This window comes from Sprattus sprattus (genome assembly GCF_963457725.1).
Source record: "Sprattus sprattus genome assembly, chromosome: 2".
Lineage (NCBI taxonomy): Eukaryota > Metazoa > Chordata > Actinopteri > Clupeiformes > Clupeidae > Sprattus > Sprattus sprattus.
In genome coordinates this window covers 40,094,234-40,101,733 of record NC_137921.1, presented here as the reverse complement: position 1 = coordinate 40,101,733, position 7,500 = coordinate 40,094,234, and positions in this window count along the sequence as shown.

Genomic DNA, 7,500 nt, shown 5'->3' with positions numbered 1-7,500 from the left:
GCTAACTGAGACAAAGTAAGTTTAGCAAAGCAGCTAACAATAAGACCTGCCAGCTAACTCTGCAACGGGAGAAACGAAGCACAACAGAACTCACGGAAACTGCAACATTCCGGGCGTAACTGCAGTGAAACGACGACATCAAAGCAAGGACAACTTTTTCATCTCTTCTCTGCTCTCAGGAACATCGGATGCGCCAACACTTTTCCAAAGGACTGGTAACTTCGACTGGGCAGCTAGCTACTTAGCTATTCACAACCTGGCTAAGCGTAGGACTGTTTACGTATGCCATTGTTCATGTATTGTATCTGTTTTGTTTACCGAACATAACTGTTATATACTTTCATTGTTAATTGGTAGTTGGCTTCACCACACCATCTAAGGGAAATCGTTAGGATTGCTTATCAGACACACGAGTCTTGCATGCATCACTAACCATCTCTTTCTTTAACATGGCATCTTAAATCACATACGATTACAAATACATTGGCCTTCATATAGCCACACACGCGAAGCACAAAATCGAACTTCGCACTGACACCACACATGTATGTTCACGAACGCGTACACACATGCACGCGGAACTACGTGGTCAGACAAAGGCACACACACACATACTTTCAGGCGCGCTCCTAAAAGCGCAACACCGAGTTTACAAGCTCGCTCACACACACACTCCCTCTCCCTTACACATACATATACTTCTTCAATTAATTAGTTAGATACATTTAGCTAGATTACATATTGTGTGTTATTTCTTTATCATTGTGTAATAAATACTTTGATTTATATACGCTGGTTTATTTAATGTTACACAAGAATGGACGTTGTCAACCTCTTCTATTCAGAACTCCAATGACCTTCAACCATACTATTAATAAGGTAACTTTGTTTGTAGTTATTAATTTAATTATTAATCAGAGTTCCAAATTGATAGTATAATATATTTTATGAGACTGATATATTTAATGAGACTCATTTGTGGATTATCAACTTAATTGATCTGCCTTTGTGTTGAATGGTTGATCCCTGTCCAATCGGGTGAGATTACCAACATATTGTTGCTGTTGCAAGGACAGCACCAGTGTGTCTTGGTGGCCCTCGTGGAGACAATATCACAATTCATACACAATTGCACCCACATTCACCCGGTGCCTGCTCACTGGGTAAGATACCTACATAATCTGGTACTCCCATATGAGAATGGTACCCATTCCACCTACATGTGTGTGTGTGTGTGTATGCAGTGGTGGAAGAAGTACTGACGTTTAGTACTTAAGTAAAAGTACAAGTACCGAGGAAAATGAAAGTAGAAGTAAAAGTAAAAGTACTAAATCAACAATCCTACTTAAGTAAAAAGTAAAAAGTACTCACTTTTAAATTTACTTTAAAAGTAAAAGTAAAAGTACTCACACAATGGGTTGTCTCTCAATGACTAGGCTATGCCATTTTGATAAAGAAATAGCGACTGGTAATAAATGCCTCTACATATGTCACTACTAGTAATAATTATAAGCAACAACATTTGTTAATTGGAAAGGTTGGTGTACTTATTGGGCCTATTGTCTGTAATACGGTTCACACTCTATCTTACAATTCTGCTGATGACAATTTATCTACCAGGGATTTTTTGCAAAGTTAATACCATTAAGCCAAACCAATAAAGACACAATTTTATATCTTTGAATCTTTTATTTAATTGTAAACGTGTAAAAAAAAAAAATGGAAATATGAAACATGAAAAACAAATGGAGTTGTTAAACTGGTCAATGCAGAGTTTAATGCTCTATTGATTGCAGAAAAGGGAAAAAAAACATATTGACCAACCCAAGACTAGGCATTACAGTAAGTTTGCATGCCAGGCAATAAAAAAGGCAAATCTTCACGTTAGCTTGACATTGCTAAACTACCAGCTTTATCTTATCACTACGTTACATAAATAATCAAGGTAAAATCGTGTTATTTTGATGCTATTGCTGTATGTCAACATATATTTTGCTAGATAACAGTATAAAAACATGTCAGTAACCGCATACGATATTCAAAAGTCATAGACATTAACTTAGCATAGCAAGAACTCTGCATAACTCGACCTGTTTCTCCAAATTTGAAGGCAAATTTTGAAGTCTAGCAACTCCTTTTTTGAGGTAGACAGGAAACGCACTGAAACCTCCACGAGTTATTCTTGGGGCATCTGAACTTGAACATGTCCTCAGATGAGGCTGACTCTGAATCCATGCTGAAAAGCTGTTTGTTAGTCAGGCTGTTTATCGAATGTTTAAGCGAAACAGGCAAGGCTACCGTAGTGCTGCTGCCGTATTTGGCTGCTGTCATTGGAGAGGATAGAGCCATCTGATTGGTTGAAACGTCCTAAAGCAACGCAATCCATATTTTTGTGTAGGCAACAGGTTGGCGAAACTGTGTTCATAAAATGTAACGAATAACGTCACATATTGTAGAAATGTAGCGGAGTAAAAGTATAGATAATAGCAGCAAAATGTAACGAAGTAAAAGTAAAAAGTATGCACTATTATTTTTACTTAAGTAAAGTACAGATACGTAAAAATGTAACGAAGTACAGTAACGAAGTACAAATACTTCGTTACATTCCACCACTGTGTGTATGTGTGTGTGTGTGTGTGTGTGAGAATGCACACATGCACTGATGTGACTCATAGTACATAGTAAATTAAATAAATGCAAGTTTGTGTGTGTGTGTGTGTGTGTGTGTGTGTGTGTGTGTGTGTGTGTGTGTGTGTGTGTGTGTGTGTGTGTGTGTGTGTGTGTGTGTGTGTGTGTGCATAAAGAATCTTCTCGCACCTTCATTGGCATAACTATCAGTATAACACTTCCTCTTCTGCCTAATTCTTCTTCCGTCACCTTCTTTGTTATCAGCATAGTTGTATCTGTCATCACCCACATCATCAGCAGCATGCAATGTCTGAGCCTGACCACGGTCATTTATCAAAGCTGCCATGAACTCACATCTCCTGATGCAATACCCCGCAGTCATAAACAACTCACAATCTGAGTGCAATGCAGTGGGGGGGGGGGGGGGGGGGGGAGACTTTGAAACACACAGACACACACACACACAACACACAGACAGACACAACCACACACACACACACACACACACGCACACACGCATACATGCACACAAGCACACACGCACACACGCACACACACACAGAAGATGGTACAGATACCGAGATGCACAAGATTCCTAGGGGATTTTCACACAGAGGGAAAGACAATGAATTCATCTCTACAGAGCAAAGCCCTGCAATCCCCTGAAGAGGAAGCAGGGAGAGGGAGGGATGGATGGCGGGAGGGATGGAGAGAGAGAGAGAGAGAGAGAGAGAGGGAGGTGACAGACGGAAAAGGATGAGTGTATGTCATGTACTCTGAGAAGCTTTGTTTCCGGGCACCGCTGCACTGGAATCATTGGAAGCTACAGGGACACGTGAAATAGCTGGAGCTGTCTCCCTCTCGGCCTCTCACCCACTTACTCTGTCACACACCCTCACACACACACGCACACACACACACACACACACGCACATGCCTGCATGCTTGTGAGCGTGTGCAGGGATAGATAGATGGAGAGAGGGTGAGAGAGAGCGCATCCGTTGATCAATGTCATCCTAAACCTCTAGCCAGATGCAGGGACTATTTATAGACTGACTACTGACTCCTCCTCCCCCCCCTCCTACACACACAGACACACACACACACACACAGACACACACACAGACACACACACAAACACTATTTCTGCAACAAAAGAAAATGTCCCGTTCATTATGGGACATCGACGTAGAGATGAACTTGCTCTCAAACAGAAACTCCAAACTGCAAACACACACAACAAACAAACACACAAACACAAAGGCAATCTGGGCTCCTTTGAAGTTGGAACAATAGTCATCCTAGAAAGAGAGAAAGGAGGAGGGATGAAGAAGCAGACAGATGAGTAAACAATCTTCACCCACAGGGACATCTAGCATTTCTTAGTCTTGAAGTGAAGGGAGTTTGAGGTTTTGCCTGTTCATGCATGTGTGTGTGTGTGTGTGTGTGTGTGTGTGTGTGTGTGTGTGTGTGTGTGTGTGTGTGTGTGTGTGTGTCTGTGTGTGTGTGTGTGTGTGTCATGTGTGCTGCTGTGTGCGTATGTGCGTACTGTGTGAAACAGGGAAATCTTTCAGCAAATGACGGGAGATAATCCCTAAGAACTTGATTTTTCCGTAGTGCAGAAGGTCTACTCTAACTTAAGGCACTGCCTATCTCTGTCTACATAATCTGCCTATTCTTGAAGTGCCACAACATGGCTATCTCCTTGTTTAGGTTGGTTAAACCCAGGCCAAAGAGGCCAGCGTTTGGCTGAAAATCTTAAAGAAAACATAAAAAAAATAAAAGGTCTTTCAAGTATTTTCGGAATACCGTTGCGTTCTGCAAATTGCCACCTGCTTCCATTGCAAATGCAAAAGTGATGCAGTTGAAGGGCAAAATGGAATGATGCAGTTGAGTTCATCACCATATGCTGTCTATCTCACACAGCAGTCTTTCTCCCAACCTTACATGAACACACCGCATGTGAGGGGACTGCAAATTGAGATTCGTTTAATTAATTTTGAAATCGGCCAACGGTGACTTTTTTTGATTAGCCGCAGCCAGAATGCTAATGACAAGATATGAACCACTGGCAGAAAGATATGGGTTTTGGGAAAAATAATGATATAGGCAGAAGAACATATGTCATCTGATGACATAGCGCCACATTTAAATGCACATCTTGGTACAGTGCAGTGTGAAAATAAGATAGCAGTGCTACACTGATAAGGTTTGGTGTTTGCTGTTGCAATTTCAATTGCCATCTGTCATGTGAGTTTATCAAACAGCAAAACCAAACCACAGTGTGGAAAACTCATTTGGAGCATCAACAGAGCATCCACCGCCACTGCTCAGCCCCCATGGCATAACTCTCTGTACACGAAAGCCTTCTCTCTGCTCGTAAGCACGCTCTACTGGGGAAGTCTGCTCGCTCGCCGAAGTTTTGTGGTCTGTAATCCTGGAGATTAGACGAGGCCTGAGAATGTCACAGCCTCTCTGAATGGACCCTGCCCTCTGTGTGGCTCTGGGGCAGCGGTCTCCACGGCGACGCGGGGCCGCTGGCCTTCCCCAGTAATCAGCCGTGTCACTCCTAATTACAGCTGATTACGCCACATCTGGTGCAGTGGCTAAACACGGCAGCTGAGATGGACTGCTCATGGGTGTATTTATGCAACAGAGGCTGGGAAAGATAAAGTGTGTATGAGTCTGTGCGTGCGTGTGTGTGTCTATGAGTGTACATCCTGCTGGCTGGTAATTGTGTGGGAAGGCCTACATGATACTGTACACACTACAATGGTATTGTGAATGTGTGTTCTAAATGAAAACATTTGAGATATAATTGGGTTATGTAGCTACCAGTTTTACCCTGTGAGATTATCTCATTATATTTTACCCCACTTTTGGAAAGCAGTTGTGGTGTTACAAGAGAAACATAAATAAACAGCATCATACAAACTGCAAACAAACACAGATGGCGCCTCTCTCTTTGCTATTTCTTTTCTCTCATGTGGGCCCACACACACACACACACATGGACCCACACACACACACACACACACATATGCACAGAGCCCCAGTACTCAGAGGGCTTGACCCAGTTGAGTGCTCAGTAATCACTGGTCCAGGTGGAGCAAACAGTGGATGAGATTCAGGTTACCACTCTTGTGTGTCTTTGTCTCTGCTCCTCTCTGTGTGTGTGTGTGTGTGTGTGTGTGTGTGTGTGTGTGTGTGTGTGTGTGTGTGTGTGTGTGTGTGTGTGTGTGTGTGTGTGTGTGTGTGTGTGTGTGTTTGAGCAGCAAGAACTGTCCCCTGATGGACAGGCTTAGTGCACTTCACCCCTCTGGCCATTGCATACAGAGAGAAACTTATGCAAAACTATATTACACAAAAAGCTCTCACTCGTTCTTTTCTCCTCTCCCTCTCTCTCTCTCTCTCACACAAACACACACACTCACAAAAACACACATAGATGGACACACACACACATACACACACACACACACACACACACACACACAGTGCAATAATCCAGATTAAACTCCAGAGGAGCAGCAGCTGTTCCAAAATTAGATTTTTATTGGGGCAGTTGGTTTGTCACACACACCATTTTAGCGGTCTCCCCCCTGCCACTGTGGTTTAGGGCTCGGTACAATAACGAAGACAACCAGTTCAGCATTCAAAACTGGTCCCCATTCCAAACATTCAAAACTGGTCCAAGTACAGAGATTCACAAGTGATCTGACACCGCAGCCCGGCACTGATCTGATCCCAGTTAAATTCACATGGATTCCAAGACGATCGCTGGTCACAATGTTAGTGTCCTTGCTTGTCCTTGGGTGTGCAGTGGTCATGCTGTTCCCATGTGTGTGATCCTCCTTTCACTAGGATGCTCAGCTGAGGACCACTGGGGAGATGGGATAAGGGGGGGGGGGGCTCTCTGTTTTGCAAATAAATTTTGGAAATACCTTTTTTATACTGAAAAGATAAAAACATGCAAAAAACCTTCCTTCGGTAGTCCAAATGACACATGTACAAGTCCGCACTTAATGCAATTCCTCATAGACTACGTCAATAAAAAGAACGAAAAGCAAAAAAACAAATCCTTATTTACAGACATATTTATCCAGTGGCATACAAATGCAAAACATAGTATGAAATAGAGTGACTAAGGCAAATTAAGTAATGCATGAATTTGAAATAAATAAATGACACCACCATTCCATAAAAGTAAGAAGAGAAAACACCTTAACAGTGTCCTGATGTGCAATTCCAACAGCCAACTGGAAACCACAAAGCCAAACAGACAGTTCATACAGACACTGTTTTAAAAAGTCTAGCGTTGGTTCTGTACATGCCTGTGAACTGGGCCTGAAGACAGAATTGTGTCCATCAGTCACTGGTAGAATAAAGCGTTGCACATGGTTGAGCAGAACAGGTTACTAGAAACACCTTCCCAAATGGACGAATCGCACGTAGATGTTATGTGGCCAGGGCTCTGCCAGGGGCAGGTTTGTTTCGGATCGTTATTTTAGAATGCGTTGGTGACGTGTTCTGCCCCAGGGGTGGGAGCCGAGGACGGACCAGAGTGGACGAACCCAACTTGCATCCTCGCCATAGCCCAAACAACAGGAAGAAGAAAACTGAACAAACAAAAAAAGCAGACAGCGAAACTGAACATAAATGTACAAAAAGGCACAATATATATCCCAGTGCTTCTGGACTGTGAGATTCAAGTGTAATCGCAATGTTCTCGCAATGTTCTCCTGCCGTTCCTCTCGATCGGAGGTTCTGTAGGTTCCCTCTTTTGCTCTGAGGTATTCGCAAAACAAGGGTGGCCTCCAGAGAACGTGTCTCTGTTACGACGGTGACCATACCTCCTTGCCCTTCTCTTGC